Consider the following 24,449-nt stretch of genomic DNA (forward strand, 5'->3'; position numbering starts at 1 on the left):
GTTTTATAAATAAGTGAAAGTCACTTTTACAATGGTACTTTATGAGCTATTCACTAAAGTGTAACTTAAATAAAAGTTAAAGAGACTTTAGAATTATAAGTGACTCACTTTTTATAATGAGTTAGAATACTTTTACATAAAGTAGCTTTAAAACATAAGTTACATGTGCTTTTGAAAAAGTAACTCAACAAAAAGAAAGACTTGAACCCAATACCTCTATTTTCATAAAGTAACTTTGGACCAAGTGAACTAGTTTAAAAGGTTAGTAATTTTTTGAAAAGAGGTAGGGTTTTTTTTTTATAGTCACTAAATCTTTGGGGTACGTGCTTACTTGAAAAAATTCTTTTTTCCTACAAAACAAAAAATTACACAACCCAACACGGACATGCAAAAAAAAACCAGACCTTATGGCTTGAAGTTAGCTTTCGTTGGAAACTATATATTTTTCTCAATGTTTCTGATTTTCCGAGATCACACTAAGGTGCAGCGAAAAAGAGCATACGCATGAGAAAAATTCTTCTTTTTTGTTTTTGATTTGCCTAGATTACACAGAGTCGCAGGGCAAAGAGCACACGCATAAATGAAAGATATAGATCCCGTAATAAAAAACAAAGAGCTAAATAAACTGAAATAAATAGAGAAATGAATAAATAAAACTGCAAATAAACATTGTATACCTTCATATCTTAAAAATAACGTAGCTAATGCTATCGGAAACCTTTTCACGTGAAATGAAAGGGGTTCCTCACTGGAACAGATGCTCTTAACACAATAGAGCAGTCGTCTCGGCCCGAAAGCAGTCAGAAACAGTAGATCTAGGAAACGATAGTCAGATGCAGTTGTATCGGCTTCAGATTTGGATCACCAATAGAGGTGGCCCTCAAATAGCTCTGATACCATGTAGGAATTTACAGAGTAAGTTCATCAGATAGAACACCAAAGGACACCGCTCACAAACAGATCACAGATCAATACACCAGTATTTTTGACGTGGTTAAAACCCTCAAAGAGGGAAACAGTCCATGGCCTGAGCCAATGCGACCACTTCAGGAAATTTATTAATAAAAGAATGAAAAATTACATAAGATTATTTCATGAGTGGTTACCTTACAAATGACCCTCCATGCTCTTTAAATAGAGATCATGGATCAATCGGGTGTTAAGCTACAGATCAAATGGGTAATATCGAGTAAAGAATGGATTGTTAGATCACTTCATATCTAGAACATATCATGATTGTTGGATTGTAAATTACAAATGTACATAGTAAAGACAAACAGTTTACCTAACTCTACACTAAACCAAGTTATACTTAACTATTTCATATGTGTCGGAATATCCTAACAACAATCGTCCATGATGATCTAATTGTAGCAATCTTCGATGGTGATGTAATTCCACATTTGTATATTAGCATGCCAATAAAAATTTTCACTATTAAATAATATTTAAATTATAAAAAAAATTATTATAATATTTTCCATTTAAATTAAAAGAAAATGATTATTATAATATTTTCCATTTCAATTTTGAAAGTTTGTAACTTTAAAATAAGTGAAATTGTATTATTTTAAATTGTTATTCAATGTACTTTTCTCATCATAAAACAATTATTTATTAAATAATAATTTTTATAAGATATTTAAATTAATTAAAATAATTAAAATATTAAATTTTTTAATAATTTATAAAAAAATTCATTATAGAATTTTTTTTATTTTATCTTTAAACAAATTATTTCTTATTTTAATTGATTTAATAAAATAAAATCAGTTAAAATATTTGTTAATCAATTCATTTTTAATGTAAATTTTGAAAAAAATAAGAAAATCTAAATATATCAAAAATATTGCTAAACACATATATAATTGCTTTTGAGATTATTCACATTGAATGTAAACCATTCAATGAGATGGACCACTGTTATTAATGATTAAAGTAAATGATTTATATGGAAGATATAATTGTTTGAATTGTGTAAGTATTATCAATTATATCAATAAAGATTTTATCAAACTTTATTCAATGAGATGTATGGTTGTTATTAATGATTAAATAGAATGACTAATATGGAAGATGCAATTATTTTAGTTGTTTAATTAACATTAATTACATTAACATAAGTTTTTTTTGGCATACAAATCACTCATTAAGATGATATTGAAAATTAAAGTGAGATCATGAGTGTGTCTAGGTGATGGTAATGATGATTGGTTTGGTGGTCGTGAATCACAACGTCACATTACTATGATGGTAGTGTTAGAGGTGGTGGGGTTGGTGGTAGGTGTGACACGTTTGATCTATGGATTATTTAGGGCCACTATAATGCTCACATGAAACAAAGTAATAGGAGGTAGAGTGAGAGCTAACACTACAAGGAGCTTGATCTATTTTCTTGGATAAAATCATTTTGTCTTTTTCATGGGTCCAATTGCAATTACTTCATCCCATAGAGATGAGGTAGGCATAGTAAATATTGGGGCTATTAAGGAGTTGTCTTAATTCCCAATAATTTTCCTCAATATTTTCTGAATATCCTTAAGGGAAGGTGGAACAAGTGTATATTCAAGTGGATTAGAATGAAACAAGAATGAAATTGATTGGGAGTAAGTTAATTGAGCATCTTTTGTATCGGTTCCTAAATTGAGTGCTACATGGTATGATCTAATTGAATGAACCATTCTTGACTGGATCTAGATGAAAACCAAAGATTAAGCAGTTATAATCAAGCATAACTTTTTCATAAGGAATAAGTTTCCGTAAAATAATTTCTTTATAATATATTAATCCCATTTCATCTTATGACTATTATGTCTTCCTTCTTTCCATAAATTAGTTTGACCTAGATTTCTTTCTATCCCTTTACTTTTAATACTCATAAAATTCACATAATAGAAAAACAAAGCTTCATTGATACAAGATCAACGAAGCATCAACCATAACTTATGAAGAACTTTTGTCTTCATAATTACAACAAGGAATTTCTCTTTCTTCAAAGTTGTGATTGTTGTTTTTTATTTCTAATTATTGTTTTTTTATTGTTGATAAGTTTTGCAATGTTTGTGATGGTTGTTTTTTATTTCTAACTATTGTTTTTTTAAATGTCGATAAGTTTTGCAAATTAACATTGGTTAATAATATGTTGTTAAGAGAATAAATATTTTTGATGATTTTTCTTACATAAATTTATTGGTTTTTGATATTAATTTAAAGAAACTTAATGCTATACTAAGATCATCTTTTGTCTTTACATCAATCTTAGTAAGCTTGATATGGGATATTAGAGCCCTAAATTACATCAATCTTAGTAAGATTGATATGGGATATTAGAGCCCTAATTGATTTAGAATTTTGATAGAATTTTTTAAAATTATAAACAGATTTAGAATTGCACAAAATTTCTATATACATTTTAATCATAATCACAATGACACTTATTATATATGAATTTTAAAAAAATGTCTTTTTAATAAAAAATAAGTTTCAATTTTTTATATTTAATCATACATTTATAAAAAATTCTATAATATCTCTTCTTGAAAGTAAATGTATCAATCTACTTCATCTATTTATCTAGACAAAAGATATAAACACATTTGATTTTGTAATAATAAAATTACTATATAATTTATAAATTAAAAAAATATTATTATTATCTATAATTAAAAAATATTATATCAATATTTATTTATACTAATTTAACTGATAAATATTTTATTTTAATTTTTTAATTTTCAAAATACATGGTAAAAATAGTATATATTATCATCATTTCTTTTCATATTCATTTATGACATCTTTGTACTAACATAGAAGAAAAAAATAAATTATTTCAATGTCTATGAAGCTAAATATAGTTTATGGGACATATTGCTTCACCATCTGATTCTTGTATTCAACCTTTCTCTTATGAAGCTTCATAATAAACTCTCCCAACTTCCCAACAAGTCCCTCGCTAAATAAATTATCCCAAGAGCTAGTTGCGAGAATATTTGCATAACTTTCCCTATTGTCTTCGAAGGACTCACATTCTAAAATGAAATGCTTTTCTGTTTCTACTTTTCTGGAAGAGAAAAAATACATACTCTTTATTCCCACACTTCTTTTGGCATTTTCCAACGCCCTGTTTCACAATGGGGTTGATGAAAATTAGTCCTTAATTGAGCAATAAGAATTTTGGTTCTCTAGGAAATATTGGCCCCTATGTACAATTTTTGTTGATGATTATGAGTGAGATTAAACTCTTCTATATAATACCTTTCCTCTCTCCCTGGTTTTTTATCTCAAGTATGCTTGTGGAACTTATCCATAACAAAAGCTTTTATTTCTTTGTTGTTTGTGGGACACATGTTCAAGCAAAGACCCCTTTACTAAACCATTTCTTATTTTGTTGCATCCAAGCCTTTTTTCTTTTGCACAATATGTCATTAAAGAAAACCTTAGTCCATCTACCCTCTTCCAATTTATCAATTTTTTAAAATATTTTATGACTCGCATCATACTAATTGCTTCAATAGGAGCAACCCTTGTTTCACTTAATAAGATATCATAAGATACAATTTTAATTTTAAACTTGTTTGTAATCAAGCGCTTTTGAATTTTCTCAATTTATTTCCTTTGTATGTTAGATGTACTACTGGCCCATAGTTCACAACCATAGATAATCACCAGAATCACTAAAAGCCCAAAAAGAGTTTGAGTGGTCCATCGGGGCTTCACTGGGGGAGCAATACCATACTACGTGTGGTCATATTGTTGGGTACATATTGAGAAATAAAAGACATAATATATTAAGCATATAATATGGGGTAAAGATTTTTTATATTAGTAGGTATAAAATATGGAGCTCAAAGTTAATGAAATAATATAAAGGGGTATAAATTATTTTAAAGAAAAAATGGATACTTGTAATATCTAGTGAAAGTAAGGGTTTTTAAATTGGGAAGTTGTATTGGGTTTGTATTGGTTGGAGGTTAAATAATGTGATTTTTAGAGGTATTTTCCAATTTGTAGTCAATTTAAGGGTATTGTTCAGTGTTGCAGGAAATGTTCCCCCCACGGTGCCAAAGCCCGATCCACGTCCTGTACGGAAACACAACCGATCAACCCTCTGAAATGCGGCTACGAAAAATTGAAACGTGGATCGGGCCGGGCCGGATGATTCCTGTCCTATGGGAGACATGCGACCTGATCCACGTTTCGGAGGGCAGATCACCCTATTGATCCATTGCAGATCGGGGTAGTTTTCGGGCGGATCTTGACCGCTTCGGTGGGCCCAACGACCGCTTCCACCATGCGATCCACTTAAACTACTATTATTATTATTATTATTGGCTTAATTTGGGTTGGGGGATGGGTTATTGTTGGGTTAGGGATGGAATGAAAATGATAAAGGTCCTTTTCACCACTCATTTTCTCACTCTTATGTTTTTGGAGAGCTTGGAGAAGAGATGAGAAGAGAGGAAAAAGATAGCTTGGAGAAGAGAGAGTTGAGGAGAGCTTGGAGGGGTGAAGGAGGAGCTAGGAGAATTGAAGGAGGAGGAGCTTGGAGGAGTAAATAAGGGCTTCCATCTACAAGAGCTAAAGATGTAAGTGCAAACCCCAAGCCATCTCATTTTTTTATCATTATTTTTTGTATTTTCTCTCCTCCCTCTCTTACTCTTTTCCATTCTTTCTTCTTTCTCATTTATTTGCAGGTTGTCCACCACCTATATTTATATTCCAAGATGGTGTTTTTTGGCTTATATGTATCATTCCACTTTTGGTCTTCCTGATGGCAAGAAGATAATAGTAGTCCCCATATGAGTGATCCAATGTATGATGAGGAGGAAGGGTTTGAAGAAGAAGGGGATGAACTTGATGAGAAAATTGAAACACTAGAGGGGAAAGCTACATTGACACCCTTGTGGAACTATGTGCCCAAACTTGAAGGGGGAAAAGGTGGTGGAAGCTACAAATTTCTATGCCCTCATGGTTGTCATGGAGGAAAATCATAGAGTGATTCATATACCCATGTGAGGAGGCATTTTTGTGGGGTGATGGATAGTGATGAGAAAAATGGTGTCGTGGGGATAACAATTTTCCCAAAGGTTTCAGTTGAATAAAGAAGAAAATACATCCAAATAGAGGAGGCTACACAACAAAAAAATAGGAAACAAAAAACTCAATCTGAATCAAGTGCAAACTCTAGATTTGGCAGCTCATCTCCTCATGGTACTACTGCAAGCTCTCGAGGTAAATTAACAATAGGGGATTTCCGGAATGTTGTTGGAAGGGATGATGCGGATGGAAAGATAGTCTGATTTATTTGTGCTTGCGGTGTTCAATATGCTTCGCTCTCCCTATTGGCATGAAATGGTAAAGACCATCAATGAAGCCCCAAAAGGATACAAGGCCCCCAACTATGAGAAAGATAGAAGAGTGTTATTAGAAAGAGAAAAACAAAGTTTCAAAGAACTTTGACATATTTTACAAATGAGTGGGTGGATTGTGGGGTATCCATTGTATCAAATGGGTGGACAAATATTAGAAACCAACATTTAATAAATGTTCTTGGTTTTTCTGCTAGTGTTGCAAAATTTATTACATGTCATGACTCCTCTTCCATCACTAAAACTTTCCAAAACATTGCAGATCTCCTATTGCAATCAATCAAAGATTTTGGTCCTAAAAATGCTATTCAAGTGATCACAGACAATGTGGAAAATTGTAAGGCAACAGGAAAATTTATTGAGTGTACTCATCCACACATCTTTTGGTATGGGTGCTTGGTGCACACATTGAACTTTTTGATACATGATATTGTGAAGCATAAAGAATGTGGGTGGATTAATGAGCTTTAAAAGAGAGGGAAACAACTCATTAAATTTATCACAGGGAATACAAGGCTAAACTACTTCTATGGCATTTACTCCAAGTTGCAGTTGCCTAAACTTACAAAAACAAGATTTGCAAGTTATTACCCACCTTTAGGCGACTAGTGAAAATGAGACAAGCTTTAACTAATATGGTGACCTTTGAATCATGAGAGGAAATTGACACTGGTAGAAATGGTGCTAATGTAGCCAATGACACTATTATTGACATTTCTTTTAGTCACAAGTTAAATATGTTTTTCAATTCACCAAACCAATTTATTACATGATTAAGTTTGCATATTTAGATCGACCAATAATTGGGGAGGTGTATGAGCAAATGGATATCATGTTGGGGCAGATTAAAAACATTGTTGAGCCTAGAGTTATCACCTTGTACAATTATATTCGTGCAGAGGTGGAAAAACGATGGGATATGCTAAATGTTCCATTTCATGCATTAGCATATGTTTTGACACCTAAATACAATCATCCATCATGGCTTTCAACACCAGCGCCTGGGGGGAGCAGGAGAAACCACACCTAGATCCATAGGTTCTAGAAAAATATATGATTTCATTGGATAAATTAGTCCTTGATGAGGAGGACGCTGCCATGGTATGAAAACAATTGAACAACTATATGCTTAGTACTGGTCTATTTGGAAGCATGCATGCAATTAGAGATCGAGAGACTTTTTCTTCTCTTGAGTGGTGGAACATGCATGGAGGTGCTACTCCACTTCCACAGACTTTGGTATTGCGGGTGCTATCACAGGTGGTAAACACTTCTTCTGCAGAGAGGTGTTGGAGCTCATATTATTTCATCCACAGTGTTAAAAAGAACATGTTGAGTTTAGATCGAGTAGAGAGCTTGGTTTATGTTCATTACAACTTGCGATTGTTGTCCCATTACTGTGATCGTGAAAAGACTAATAAATACCTTAAGGTTTGGGACATGAATCCAGAGGAACCCAATTTGGTGGATGGAGTGTTGTAATTAGAGCAATTAGAGGATGCTCTTATCCAGGATGATGATGATCGAGTTAAGATGCGACCCCCATCTTGTCTCCTGGTTCGCAGATTTCATGGTTCAACACCAACAGCAAGGGCTTCCTCTTCATCAGTTTCAGTGCCACAACTTCCACAACCACCATCTTCTTGATTGCCACCACATGAAGGCCCACCGCCACATACTCTTCGTGGTGGAAGGAGGAGAGATTAGTAGATATATTCACAATTTACTACTTTTTTCATAGATTAGACTTGTAGGCTTGTTGTGAATTTGAACTTTTTTGTCTTGATGGTGGCCAATTGGCCTATTTTGTAATCATTATTATTTGAATTTTGGACATTGCTAATGCTGACAGTTTCTCACTTACTAGATAATATGCTTTATGTTTTATTTACTATAATATGCTTAACTGTTTTATGTTTTATAATATGCTTAAAAATTTGATGTATGTTTGTAATTGCTAGAATATAGATGGTTGATGTTCGAATAATTAATCATTGATGTAAAATGGAATCATGGATGCCATATCTATCTTGATTTATGTAAAAATATGCATGTTTTCATGTCTTCTACAACTAATTTGGTATTTGGGATGTTTGTTTTGAATATAAATGAAATTTGTGTGTGTATATATATATATATAGTAGACGCTTCCGAGACGATTTCCTTTCTAATTTTTGGAAAATGACGCTTCTACATCCCCACTTACAGAAAACATCCCCTTTTCGTCCTCACTTCGTGCAACATTGGTATTGTTTAGTATGCCACAAACACACATGATATGCCAGAGATTCATTGAGTGAAGCCCCCGTGGAGTGGTTTTCCAATGCCATAGATCTACCTCTCTACACTTATTTTAAAAAGCATAAAATGCTTTCCAATGCCCCATAGTTATTTTCTTTCTACAATTGTCCTAGCTGAGATTTCGATCAAAGTCGATTTCATGGTATTTGTAATCCACAACTTCTTCCAGAGTGTCACCTTCAAAGTAGAACTTATGTTGGCTATGTTTTCTTTTGTTAGAGAAAACCCCTACTTTTGTTTTGTTAACATTGACTTGCATCCCCACCCTTCTACAAAAATGCTCAAGGGAAATTAAGTGTTCTTGTAAACCAAGAGTAGATTTAGCAATCAGAATAAGGTCATGGGCATACAAAAGAAGCCTTATAACAGACTCGCCCAAATGGATATCATCACCCCCTTGCAAATTTAGCCACTCTTCAAGCTTGTCAATATATAAACCAAAAGGGTAGGAGACAATGGGAAACCTTGCTTGACCTTGATATCACTTCTAAAATTTCAGAAATTCCTACCAAAAGTCTAATTTTGATATTCACTTTTTCATACAGACTATGCACAACTGCTCTCAACAGTCTAGGAACCTCAAGTTTCCCCATTATGTGCTAAAGTTGATCATTCGGAACCATGTCAAAGGCTTTTCTGAAATCAACAAAGAAACAAAAGGCTTCTTCGTTTTTCTCCCAAGCTTTTTCAATGATGTGCCTTAAAGTTATACCATGATCAATTGTGGAATGTTTAGGTCTAAAACCTGCTTTCCCTTTAGCACGTTTATCTCTTTCTTCTTCCCACTCATTGATTTTTTTTTCTAGCATACTTCCAAATAACTTTGCAAACAAGGGGTTTATCATTATGGTCCTATAATTGGATGGATTATTGACCTCACTTCTCTTGAAAAGAGGTATTGTCAGACTAGTTGTCTAATCTATGGGGAACCCCTGTTGTATGATGTTGTTGAAATTTTTTGTAATGTGAGGTGCAATAATTTTTAATCCCCACTTTAGATATTCTGCTTAGAGTTCAGCTAAGTCTTTTGTTTTTCTAACACCCAACTTCTTGATACCCATCTCTACCTCTTGCACTGTGAAGGGTTCAATATCAGTGTTGACCAAGGGAAGAGGGTCAACCTTGGGATCCGTCTCATAAAGTTGTCTTGCATAGTCAAACCAATTAGAAGTTGTAATACTATTTTCTATTTGCAATTTACTCTGTTGAAGCTCCTTCCAAAATAATTTGGGGTTATTTTTCCCAAGGAAGATTAGTCCTTCCCTCCTTGAAACCATGAAATCGACCTTTTTCTTTCTTAATACCTATTTATAAGCTTTGAGTTTTATGTTATCCTTGTTTGACTCTTTCAACATTCTCCTTCCCTTTTTGCATTCCTTGTCAAACCAAGCATTAACCAGAAAACAATTCATTTTAGTCTTCTTAATTTTTCCTCTTTTGCACTTTGCAAGTGCAATTTGAATTAAATGTGTTAATTCATGACCCTAAAGACCATGGATCATAGTTTTCTCCTTCTCGAAGAGCCTCTCTAGTGTTATTTTGAAGGTATTACAATTTTTTGGAGTCAAAAGAATTCTACTCTTTGGGATATTTTGTTGAACACACTCAGTTTTTGACCCTAACTGCTTATTTCTAGTCCAAGAGAAACTTAAATAAATGGGCTTCTGATCTGATTTTAAATCCTAAAGTTGTTCTCCAATCAAAACTTCCTCCATTTTCTCACACAAACCATGTGAGCAAATTACGTAATCTACTACACTTGCTCCATTGTAAGTAGTACAAGTGAAATTACGAGACTTTTCCCTTCTAGTCAAACCATTACAACTGAATAAATCAAAAGCCCCACATAGAGTAAGCAATTGTTCACCAAAGAGATTGCAACCCTTGTCCTTTGAAATTCTTTCCCACTGATGATTACTCTCTTGTGTAAGCCAGATAGAGTCACAATCTTCTTTACAACAAAGAAGGCTAACTTTCTCACTTGTAGTGCTAGCATTGGAATCACTCACTATAAGAACTTCACACAATTGAGAATATGTTGTGATATCCACTTTTAAGGCTGAAAATTGATATTTGTGGTCAAGCCTTCTCTTTTTTCAAGTTTTTGAAACTTGTGGTACAAGATAGCATGCTGCAATTCTGATGTGATTTCCATTTTATGATATTTTAAACCAAATGAATTGTTTATTTTAGTGTTCTTTTTTCTAACTGAATGAAACGACCTTCCTTTTCGCTCACTAATACCATAATACCCACATGTCTTTTTCCATTCCCTGTTGTCGTATTCCACAGTGCCATCTTCCAGTATCCTTCAAACAAAGGTGTCTTGCACCCTTCATGCTCATGTGTTTCTATGAGGCAAATTATGTCTCTATCTTCTGCAATAGACCCTAACCCAAGTTCTTGTGTCCATGGGTAACCTAGGTAGTTTCAACAAACTAATCTTAAGGAAACCTGGGTATGACTTGATTGCTAATTGTTTTGACATACAAGACTCACACATGAGTCTTTGTTCCTGCTTGCCCATATTGACCTTGCTGCATGGTTTCCTGCTAAAGAATTCATTACCTCTTCTTTGTTACCATCTTGCTGCGTTATTTTGGAATGAGATCCAAAACATATTATCACAACTTTACCTTTATAAATCCATGCTCTCTTGCCCTCATTCTTTGCTTCCCTAACTTTTGACATATCCTCCCTTCTTTCTTCTTCTTGTCTTATGGTTAAATCTTCTTCTAGAAAAAATCGAGAACTCCTCAAGAACTCCTTCTTGCTTAGAATGATATATTTATCACGCAAGCTAGGCATGATGACTTTTATGGGTTTGCATGATCTCACCGTTAATCTTACCCACCCTCCATGCATGGCATATTTGCCCTTGCCAGAGCAACCTGTTTTGTGAGAATTCTCTTGCAAGGTCAAGAGTACATTCATTTTTCCCATAGTCTTTCACCCCTTTAATAATTATATTTGTTGCTCTATCTTGCCTTTCCTTGCCTTCTCTATCTTGCATGTTGCTAATTCGAATGTTTGTTTCTCCTTCCCTATTAGCAGAATTGCTAATAGCTTGAGCCCAAGTTTTTGAAACTTTTGTGGAACCTCCTTTCTTTTCTTTTCTTTCTTTTTCTTCTTGGTTGTCTATTTGGGCAACCTCTTTCCCTTTATTTTGAGATTGTTTCGAATTCACCACCTTTGTACTTTCCACTATAGATTTCTTCATGTTATGCACATCCATCTTCATGCGTTGCCATCATGTCTTCCCTATCAAGAGGACTTGCTATAACAATGCCACTTGCTCTTTCAAAATTTATTTCTTTCTGCTAAAGCTTGATTTTTAGCTTTTATTACATGAATTTTATGGCTTTTTTTTCTGCTCTTTAGCTTCTAAAACCTCCAACCTCTTCTTTGCACTTGCAATTCTTTCACAGAAAGATCATATGACCAAATGAGGTGTGAATGTGGGGCTATAAAAGACAGAATCATTGAAAACTTTTCCTATGAGTCTGTTGTTGCCCTATGCTTGCAAATGAAACTTGTTTGAACACTGCTTATTACGAAAAGCCAAAGTACTTTTCCTTTGAAACTGTGTTTTCTTTGTCTACTCTAATTTTAAGCGAGCTAATCTTCGCTTTAAAATATCCCGATACCATTTGGCATTGAGCCAAACCCACTTCCATATTTGTTTTCACAAATCTTGAAATTTCTTGTCCAGCTATGATGTTTGAATGCATTTATGTTACACGGTCTTTTCACCAACTATAAAGTCCGACCGAAACAATGTTCCCTGTCACTTCCATATTTGTTTTCACAACTCTTGAAATTTCTTGTCCAGATATGATGTTTGAATGCATTTATGTTACACGGTCTTTTCACCAACTATAAAGTCCAACCGAAACAATGTTCCCTGTAACCTAGAAAAAGACACTCCCAATCTTGTTTTTGTTCCCTGGCCCGACAGCAGCGATTCGCTGTAAGATGGTTTCTAGATGGTTTCTGCGTGTTTTGACTGGAAAACCCATTTCCACTCGAGAACTATGGCAGAATTTCTTCGAAGTCGCGGAAAGAACGCGGGGCCGACCCGGAGCTGACCGCGAGTGGGGGGTTAATCACTCGACAGACGACATTCCGCATGATGTGATGAGAAATCGAGATGCATCATGATGAGTGTTGAAGATGTGGCAGCTTATTATAGTAGGCTGTCGTGTAACGTTTCTAAAATTGGAATTTTCATAAGATTTTCCAATGAAAAGCGCGTGTGGCCTAACAGCTCAGACCGTACCTATGACGCTTACAGTTATGTAACAAGGTCGTTACAGCCACAAGGACTTCCAAGAACCATTGTCACCGACTCGCTCCATAATAGGGGCAACCAATAAATCCCATGCTATAGGGCTTTTATTAGTCTCAAGACTACTTTTTTCTATGCAGGGTCATTGTGAAGTACACCTCTGCATCTGCGGATCATTATGCATGGGCACTCCCGTCTCTTCTGTTTGTCGGTAAAAAATAATGCGACCAAATTATTTCCGATGACTGCTCTATGACTATACAATACCAACGCGAACGCGGCTCATGGCCATAGCATACATGATACTGCCCATAAATACTAAGGTATACAATACAATATACGCATTAATGATAGGCTAATTTGAAATTTGATTTTGAATTTATTTACCCGCTCATTCGATATTCGAATTTGAATTTATCTACCCGCTCAACGGATGTTCTTAGCCGCTACTGCAAGGAGAACATGTTGTTTATAATCTACACACAAAGTTTCTTCGGCATCTGCGTGTCTTTTTAAAGCACTCGGCACTCTGGTTTCTCATCTGTGTGGACTCCAACGAATTCTAAGGCATCCACTCTTACGTTACGACTAGGCAGCCCATCTTTCATCGGTAAGCGGTGCTATGCCTAAATATTTTTAGGAGAGCCAGCTGTGGGATGGAGGGACGCTGGAAGACTTTAAACTTCTGCTAAATTTGGCCATGAGTGCTTTTGCAAAACATCACCTCTTCGACGATCGTTCAAGCGTGCTAGAACATAGAACTGGCTGACCAGTGCTTGTTCTCCTAAATTGCCCACAAGCTGTCTGTCTTTGCTACAGTGTTCAAGTTACAAACACTGAACCAAATGTGGAGGCTGTGGTTATTCTATAATATGTTCGAGTATATAGATAGATTAAATATCACGCAAATTTATTTATGTATTTCTGCAGGGTTGTGGTTGATTGTTGTATATGCTTTACTATTGCTGCAGCGTTGTAAGTGAGCGCGCACTGGTGACATTTAGGAGTTTTTGTTGACTGATATATCTATATGCCGACTTCCATGATACTGGTTCTTGTTGACTAATGCTTCTAGTTTGGGGATTCTGAAAACTCAACATGGTATCATTCAAGCTTAAACCACAAAAAGCCTCTAAGGAATTAAACATGATACTCGTTTCTAGTTTTCTGGTTTTGTATCAATTATGGTATCATTTTCATTTACATAAATATTTTCGACTGTGAATTTCTGGCTTTTACATAATGGTTTATGTACAAATCGAAGATCAAATGTATTATGTAGGTTTCGGAATTAAACAAAAACGTCAATGTATAATTGCTGGAATTAAACAAAAACGTGAATTTATAGTTTGTGAATTCTCGTTAAAAGATTTCAGGTAGGTAAATAATTTGTTTCTCCACTAGAGTGATGGAAGTGTTTAGAGATAAAAAATTATAATTTTATAATAATAAAACATTAATAGTTTTATTTAATCTATTATTGATAATAATAAAAAATAGAAATTACCATTTTCTAATAGTGTATCCTCAATGCGAAGAGAGTGAATGCAAACCATGGAAGTAAGGTTTTGTAAAGTAGTTTATTTCTAAGTCAAATCTATATGTTGTGTATACATTCTAGAGAATTTTCTTTAGAATTGGCTGAACTTAGAGAAGACTTGTCCAATTACATATTCTAATTCTCAAACCACAGCCTTAATTTTTTTCTTTTATTAAAAATAAATATTTCATTAAACTTTCTTCTTGACAAAAAATAAGTCCAAACATCAAAGTGTGATAGACAATCCAGATCAACATGTTAACCATAAAAGGAACTAGAGGACAATTTTTATAATTGAAATTACTCTTGGAGCTTCCTGCATGTCTCAAGAGTGTTAGCTATAGTAATAACAATAGTATTGACATTAGGTCTCTAAGTTTCTGAAAAACCCAAATGAGAATTCAAGGATAGCCCCAAAGACAACAAGCAATGCAGAATTTTATGAAGCATTATAGTCAACAATAAGTAGAGGGGTCTACTCATAGTACCAGAAGAAGGTGGAAACCCGGGGAAAACAAGCATTGCAAAATTTTATGAAGCATTACATTCAACAATAAATATATGAGCATGCTTAGATAACAAGAATGTAGAAACCGAAACGATCTTTTGGGCGAATTCAATACTAAAAGCATGAAAATATGTGAGTAGAGGCAGACATGATAAGGATATGAAAAGGAATGAAAACGGTGCATCATTGAATCACCTGTCCTACAAACTCACAATAAATTAACTTTTCTCGAAGAAAAAATATAAATATTATTCAGATCTTGTGCTTAGAGACTTAATGAAACTAAACAATATTGAAAAATATGAGGCTTAACAATTTAATTCAAATAATAGTTTATAAAAGAGAACTAAACCATATCAACATCTTAACCAGAAATATCACTTTGTTTAGTTGAAATTCCTAGGATTTCTGTGAGTGTGTCCAAAAGTGTCAATCTTTACAATTTTCAACATTTAAGGATTAAATTTAATTAAAACAACAGTAAGCCATTGCACCTTATAACTAGGTCCAAGTACACAGCTAAGGTTACTCTCATCAGTCAAATGAAAGAGAGAATTTGTCAACTTGGTGCTCCCTAGATTGCGATTGCAAGGTGTCATTTCACTATCCCTTGGTAACCTCTCATTTTACGCACTCTGGTCTTTCTCAGAATAATTTGACAGGAATAATTCCAACGAAGATTGGGAAGTTAAAGGCCCTAGGAGTTCTCGACCTCAGCTTTAATTTTCTCTATGGTTATATTCCTAAAGCGTTATGTAATTTTACAAAGTTGCAATTGATCTGATTCTCATTAAATAACTTGGTAGGGAATATATCAACAAAAATTGGTCATGTAGTCCAATTGGAACAACTCTGCCTGAGCAACAATATTCTTAGTGGAAGTTTTCCAACTTCTCTGAGAAACTGCACTTCTCTCCAGGTGTTTTCCATTGGATACAATGATCTCACTGGTCCAATCCACTCTCTACCCTCAATCTGGCTTAGAATGGCATGATGGGTAGCATAGTTGAAGCTATTGGCAATTTGATTGGGCTCATCTACCTAAATATTTCTAGTGTAGACAGAGGAGGTCACCTGATAGGTACACTAGATACATGGCCCTTGTTGGGGAATGTGTTGAGACCGAGTCATCTTCCTTTGAGGAAGCAGTGCAGCAGCCGATTTGGGTTGATGCTATGGTGGAGGAGTATGACTCCATAGTTCGGAACAGTGTTTGGGATGTGGTTCAAAGACTAGAGAACAAGTCAGTTGTGAGTTCCCATTAGCTTTACAAGGTAAACCAAGCCGCTGATGGTAGTGTGGAGAAATATAAGACAAGGTTGGTTGCCCGTGGTTTCTCACAAGTCAAGGGGATCGACTATGATGAAACATTTTCTCCTGTAGCAAGGTACTCATCTATTAGATTGATGTTGGCACTATCAGCACAGATGGATTGGAAGATCCATCAGATGGATGTGAAGACTGCATTCCTCAATGGCAAGATTGAGGAAGAGGTGTACATAGAGCAGCTGGAAGGTTTTGAGACCTTTGAGCATGAGTCGCATGTGTGCCGACTCAAGAGAGCTTTGTACGAGCTGAAGCAAACACCTCGTGCTTGGTACACTAGGATCGACAACTACTTCACTGGGTTAGGCTTCACAAAGAGTGAAGCGGATGCGAACCTATACCACATCATGGTAAAAGGTAAGCAGTTGATCATTGTTCTTTATGTTGATGATCTCATATTGACAGGTGATGATCAGTTGATCATGTCTTGCAAGGAGGACCTTGCAAGAGAATTCGAGATGAAAGACATGGGTCTCATGCACTACTTCCTTGGCATGGAAGTGTGGTAGAAGGATGGGGAGTTGTTTGTGTCTCAAGGCAACTATGCCAATGAGATACTCAGGAGATTCCACATGGAGAAGTGTCAGCCCATGCAAACTCCTCTAGCAAGTAACTAGAGGAAGGAGGGTGCTACTTCAAGAGAAGTAGTAGAGGCTACTGTGTACAGGTTACCTGTGGGTTCAATGATGTACTTAGTGAACACAAGACCAGATTTGTGTTTTGCTGTAAACCAACTGAGTCAAACTATGGTTCAACCTACCAAGATGTTTTGGAAGGTAGAAAATCATGTATTGGTATACCTCAGAGGCACATCTCAGTATGGATTATGGTACATATGGACAGAGGGAGTGAAGCTTCAGGGCTTCACCAATGCAGATTGGGCAAGGAGTCCATCAGATCAGAAGAGCACATCAGGTGGAATTTTCAACCTTGGGTCAACGACAGTTTCTTGGTACAACAGGAAACAAAGATCAGTTGCACTCAGAATGGCAGAGGCCGAATACATGTTTGCAAGTTAAGCAACATGTGAGGCCATCTGAATGTCGAAAATTTTAGTTGGTTTGTTTGATCAGAGGATGGATCCAACTGTGATCTATTGTGATAATGAGAGTTGTATCAAACTCTTTGAGAATCAAATATTTCATGAAAGGTCCAAGCACATCGACATTCGGTATCATCATCTCAGAGACTGTGTGGAGGAGGATCATGTTGTTGCAGTATATTTCGACCGAGGAGCAAGATGCTGACATTTTGACTAAGGCATTGTCAAAGTGTAAATTCAAGTTCCATAGAGGTAGGATCGGGTTGGCAGATAATCCATTTCTTGTTGAGAGGAAGTGTTGAAATGTGCAACAAGAATATTCCAATTTTAATCTATCCTTGAATTAAAATTGAGAATTAAAATTCAAATTTAGTCTCACCAGTTGTTTGAATAATAATTAATTAATTCATTATGGATTACTTAGTTGGAGAAATTCAAGTTAGAAGTATTTTTGAAGTCATGCAAGAGTTATCCCTTTGATTAAGGAGATAGTATTGAGTTATTCCTTAAAACAAGGAGATATGTTTGAGTTGTAATTAGTTAACTGAGTTTACTGAGTTAAGTCCATTTAAATTAGTTCCAAACTATTTGTGGAATTAATAGAGAGTTATCAATCCGTTGATGCATGCATGCATGCAACTAGTGCTACTCAATTAACTGGAGATTCACTCATCAGAAACTCATGCATGTCTATTTTGAGAAAGACCTAGTTGAGATTAAAGACAGGGACAATGTACTATCAGTTGGAGGAATTTTCCTATAAAGGAAACTCATTCATGCAGTCAGGGCAAGGTTCCCTTGAGGATTGTGCAGCTATGACAATGTGTTAGAGCAGTGTGTGAGAGCAATGTTCCATTGGGTGAAAGAGGATCACCCAAGAGAAACTGCGCAAGGAAATAGGAGGCTTGGAGGATAGAGGAGAAGGCATATGAGTTGTCTATTATGTCTATGAGCAGTGACAGGGATTGTATTGAGAGCTCGATAGCTGTGAGAGCTAAAGTTGTGTGTAATCCTAAGATATTTCCACTTGTATGATAATACAGATAGCAAGGTTTGTAGCTGAGGCTTTCCCCATAGTATTCTTTTGCGTTTCATGTGCATTGATTCTTCTTCTCTGTTATATGTTTTCTATTTGATCTTGCTCAAATCAATTAAGCTTCCGCAAGTTTGATTGTAGAAGTAGATTAAGTATTTTGCTTTAGTTATATTGCATAATCAGGTTAATGTACAGTGAAAATTTCTACACTATTAGCAGACCCCTCTACTTATAGTTGACTGTAATGCTTCATAAAGTTATGCATTGCTTGTTTTCTTTGGTGCAATCCTTGAATTATCATTTTTGTTCTTTGGCAACTTAGAGACCTAATGTCAATACTAGTATTATTCCTATAGCTAACACTCTTCAAACATGAAGGAAGCTCTAGGAGGAAGCTCTAGGAGAAATTTCAACTATAAAAAGTGTCACTTGGTTCCTTTTCTAGTTAAGATGTTGATCTAGTAGTTACTATTGTTTGAATTAATTTTTTTAGACTCATGTTTTTCATTATTGTTATTCATAGTGACCCCAAACATCCTAGGTTTGGATTGGGAAGACATGGTAATTTTGCAAGTTGTTTGGCTGCTGAGGGTAGCTTTAGCTATGTTCTTGGACCAATCTATAAAGTGCATTACGTTACTGTTGTTTCAATTAAATTTAAACCTTAAATGTTGAAAACTATAAAGTCTGAGACTTTTGGAGACACTCACAAACATCTTAGGAATTTCAATTAAACAAAGTGATATTTCTGGTTGAGATGTTGATCTCGTTTAGTTATTTTTTATAAACCATTTTTCTTTTTTCCTTGCATATTTGTAGAGGTAAACCACATAAACATTTGTTTCTTTGAAATGAAGTAGCGTCAACTGAAAGTGTCAAACTATGTTCCTAGTGGGATTCTTTGCAAGTTAGATTGTTTGTCCCTAAATTTAAGGTGGTCAGTTCTCTCAATATTCTTATGGCTTCAGGTATGCTATCAATAAAGTTATTTTGAGAAAGATTTAGGTAGATGAGCCCAATCAAATTGCCAATAGCTTCAACTATGCTACCCATCATGCCATTCTAAGCCAGATTGAGGGTAGAGAGTGGATTGGACCAGTGAGATCATTGTATCCAATGGAAAACACCTGGGGAGAAGTGCAGTTTCTCAGAGAAGTTGGAAATCTTCCACTAAGAATATTGTTGCTTAGGTGGAGTTGTTCCAATTGGACTACATGACCAATTTCTGTTGATATACTCCCCACCAATTTATTTAATGAGAATCATATCAATTGCAACTTTGTACAATTACATAACGCTTTTGGAATATAACCATAGAGAATATTAAAGCTGAGGTCGAGAACTCCTAGGGCCTTTAACTTCCCAATATTCGTTGGAATTATTCCTGTCAAATTATTCTGAGAAAGACCAGAGTGCGTAATAATGAGAGGTTACCAAGGGATAGTGAAATGACACCTTGCAATTGCAATCTAGGGAGCACCAAGTTGACAAATTCTCTCTTTTGTTTGACTGATGAGAGTAACCTTAGTTGTGTACTTGAACCTAGTTATAAGGTGCAGTGGCTTACTGTTGTTTTAATTAAATTTAATCCTTAAATGTTGAAAATTGTAAAGATGGACACTTTTGGACACACTCACAGACATCCTAGGAATTTCAGCTAAACAAAGTGATATTTCTGGTTAAGATGTTGATATGGTTTAGTTCTCTTTTATAAACTATTATTTGAATTAAATTGTTAAGCCTCTTGTTTTTCAATATTGTTTAGTTTCGTTAAGTCTCTAAGTACCAAGATCTGAACAATATTTATATTTTTTCTTCGAGAAAAGTTAGTTTATTGTGAGTTTGTGGGATAGGTGATTCAATGATGCACCGTTTTCATTCCTTTTGATATCGTTATCATGTGTGCCTCTACTCAAATATTTTCATGCTTTTAGTATTGAATTCGCCCAAAAGATCATTTCGGTTTCTACATTCTTCTTATCTAAGCATGCTCATATATTTATTGTTGAATGTAATTCTTCATAAAAAATTGCAATGCTTGTTTTCTGCGGTTTTCCACCTTCTTCTGGTACTATGAGTAGACCCCTCTACTTATTGTTGACTATAATGCTTCATAAAATTCTGCATTGCGGGCTATCCTTGAATTCTCATTTGGGTTCTTTGGAAACTTAAAGACCTAATGTCAATACTATTGTTATTACTGTAGTTAACACTCTTGAGACATGCAGGAAGCTCCAAGAGTAATTTCAATTATAAAAATTGTCCCCTGGTTCCTTTTATGGTTAACATGTTGATCTGGATTGTGTGTAATTTCAATTATAAAAATTGTCCCCTGGTTCCTTTTATGGTTAATATGTTGATCTGGATTGTCTATCACACGTTGATTTTGGACTTATTTTTTCTCAAGAAGAAAGTTTAATGAAATATTTAAAATTAAAGCGTGTGGTTTGAGAATTAGAATATGTAATTGGACAAGTCTTCTCCAAGTTCAGCCAATTCTAAAGAAAATTCTCTAGAATGTATACACAACATATGGATTTGACTTAGAAATAAACTACTTTACAAAACCTTACTTCCATGGTTTGCATTCACTCTCTTCGCATTGAGGATACACTATTAGAAAATGTTAATTTCTAATTTTTATTATTATCAATAATAGATTAAATAAATCTTTTAATGTTTTATTATTATAAAATTATAATTTTTTATCTCTAAACACTTCCATCACTCTAGTGGAGAAACAAATTATTTACCTACCTAAAATCTTTTAACGAAAATTCACAAACTATAAATTCACGTTTTTGTTTAATTCCAGCAATTATACATTGACGTTTTTGTTTAATTCCGAAACCTACATAATACATTTGATCTTTGATTTGTACATAAACCATTATGTACAAGCCAGAAATTCACAGTCGAAAATATTTATGTAAATGAAAATGATACCATAATTGATACAAAACCAGAAAACTAGAAACGAGTATCATGTTTAATTCCTTAGAGGCTTTTTGTGGTTTAAGCTTGAATGATACCATGTTGAGTTTTCAGAATCCCCAACTGAACTTCAGTGGCATTATAATGGAAGCTAGATATATTAGTCAACAAAAACCAGTATCATGGAAGTCGGCATATAGATATATCAGTCAACAAAAACTCCTAAACGTCACCAGTGTGCGCTCACTTACAAGGCTGCAGCAATAGTAAAGCATATACAACAATAAACCACAACCCTGCAGAAATACATAAATAAATTTACGTGATATTTAATCTATCTATATACTCGAACATATTATAGAATAACCACAGCCTCCACATTTGATTCAGTGTTTGTAACTTGAACACTGTAGCAAAGACAGACTCAGCTTGTGGGCAATTTAGGAGAACAAGCACTGGTCAGCCAGTTCTATGTTCTAGCAGGCTTGAACGATCGTCGAAGAGGTGATGTTTTGCAAAAGCACTCATGGCCAAATTTAGCAGAAGTTTAAAGTCTTCCAGCGTCCCTCCATCCCACAGCTGGCTCTCGTAAAAATATTTAGGCATAGCACCGCTTACCGATGAAAGATGGGCTGCCTAGTCGTAACGTAAGAGTGGATGCCTTAGAATTCGTTGGAGTCCACACAGAAGCTTCAACACCTTCTCATGAACAGCGTTAGAATTCGTAAAAATGAGAAACCAGAGTGCCGAGTGCTTTAAAAAGACACGCAGATGCCGAAGAAACTTTGTGTGTAGATTATAAACAACATGTTCTCCTTGCACCTCGAGATAGTATCTGATGATTCCACTTATCAGATCAATGATTTTGCCTTACCAGACTTTTAAATGCTTCATCTTTGTTAGACAGTCTCAATTATTCAGAGTTTTTGAGTTCAGATAATATCAGTTTTGATATCATAGACATTATGTAATATCTCTTAGATCATAGGTTTTTATTTGCTCATGTCTTTTTGGGATCACAGCACTGATCTGTGTCTTCTCTGAAAAAAGATGTATCTTCAGTACTTTATATTTCTCATATAATAGATATAGCTTTTTTTTCTCTGAAAAAAAACAACATGTTCTCCTTGCAGTAGCTGCTAAGAACATCGGTTGAGCGGGTAGATAAATTCAAATTCGAACATCGAATGAGCCGGTAAATAAATTCAAAATCAAATTTCAAATTAGCCTATCATTAATGCATATATTGTATTGTATACCCTAGTATCTATGGGCAGTATCATGTATGCTATGGCCATGAGCCGCGTTCAGAGAGTATTCATTGGAAATAATTTGGTCGGGTTATTTTTTTACCGACAAACAGAAGAGACGGGAGTGCCCATGCATAATGATCCGCAGATGCAGAGGTGTACTTCACAATGACCCTGCAGAGAAAAAAGTACTCTTAAAGACTAATAAATGCCCTATAGCATGGGATTTATTGGTTGCCATTTTATACATGTATCATAATTCACAATTTAAATATATATTTTATCATATAGAAATATTTACTTATGAGTACATTTTAGGATATATATATATGTTTTATATATGTTTATAACAATTATGATTTATCAACTAAATAATAATAATAAAAAAATATAACTAATGAAAGATTGAAGTAACAGAGAATAAATAATAAAAAATATATAAATAGAGAAGAAAGTAATAATAAAAAATAATATAATATAAAAAAATAAAAATAAATAAATAAATATAGGTGGAAAAAAAATATAAATATAAATATAAAAACAACAATAAATAAGTAATAATACTAAAAGAAGAATTAAAAATTTTATATATACAAATAAATAATAAATAAATAAGTTAATAGTATTAAAAGAAGAATTAAAAAGTTTATATATACACATAAAATATCAATGACAAAAATATATAATCAAAAATCAAATAATAATAATAAAAATACCGATATTTAAACAAATAATTAAAATTCAGTAAAAGTTAAACCTAATATTTAATCTATATATATATATATATATATATATATATGACTCTATTAATAAAATAATGATGCCTAAATAAATAAATAACTATATTACTAAACATATTTAAGAGGGGTTTCACTCAATGAATCTCTAACATAACATATGTGTTCGTGGCATACTAAACAATACTTTTGATTTGGATACATATTGGAAAATGCCTCTAAAAATAACTTTATTTAACCTCCTACCAATACAAACCCAATACACATTCCCAATTTAAAAATCCCCTACTTTCACTAGATATTATAGGTATCCATTTTTTCATTAACATTTTTTATACCGTTTTATATTCATATCCCTTTATTTTCATTAATAATGTTAAGCAAATTTTGCACCTAGGAAGAATAACCTAAATACTGGGTGGCTTAAAACTTGAAAATTTTGATAAAAAAGAGGTGGATGTAAGTTGGTTGATTTACAAATACATACTATGGAAAATACCTAGATTTGAACTCTCAATTGTATCTATCTTCTATTGAATACTGAAAAAAATACACTACAATAGTACAAAACAAAACCTTGATAATCAACATAATGGCGCACCTTTCATCTCGCTTATAGAATAAAAACAGGAGAGAAATAACAATGAATATTAACGCATGCAAAATCCTATCTAGTTGAATGTTGTCAAATCATATCCATAATCTGATCATATAGTTTACCATAGTTGCATGATAAGAGTTCCAAGTAAGTGTGTATCCATCAAAGGATGAATTGGGGCAGGGAAAAATTTAAGAACCCCCCCTGAATTTATATGTATAATAAATGGCGAATCTCCATGCTATATAGGAAAAATGGAAGGTGATTTTATCAATAATATAATATGTATATATAATTTTTTGGCGAATCTCTCACCAGGCATGGCGAATATTTTACTCAATTATAAAATCTTGTAAGATCTAGGTGAGTCTTTCACTAAAAAATAAAACTTTGTAAGGTCCTAGTGAATCTTAGCATTGTGAACTCTTAGAGAATTTTTTGAAAAAGTATAAAACCATATATGACAAGAACCACATGGTGGCAATATCACTGTTCTTTTCACATTTCCACGAAATGGA

Source organism: Pinus tabuliformis, chromosome 9, assembly GCF_031772625.1.
Source record: "Pinus tabuliformis cultivar Carrire ecotype Pingquan chromosome 9, CPIR1, whole genome shotgun sequence".
Classification (NCBI taxonomy): Eukaryota; Viridiplantae; Streptophyta; class Pinopsida; order Pinales; family Pinaceae; genus Pinus; species Pinus tabuliformis.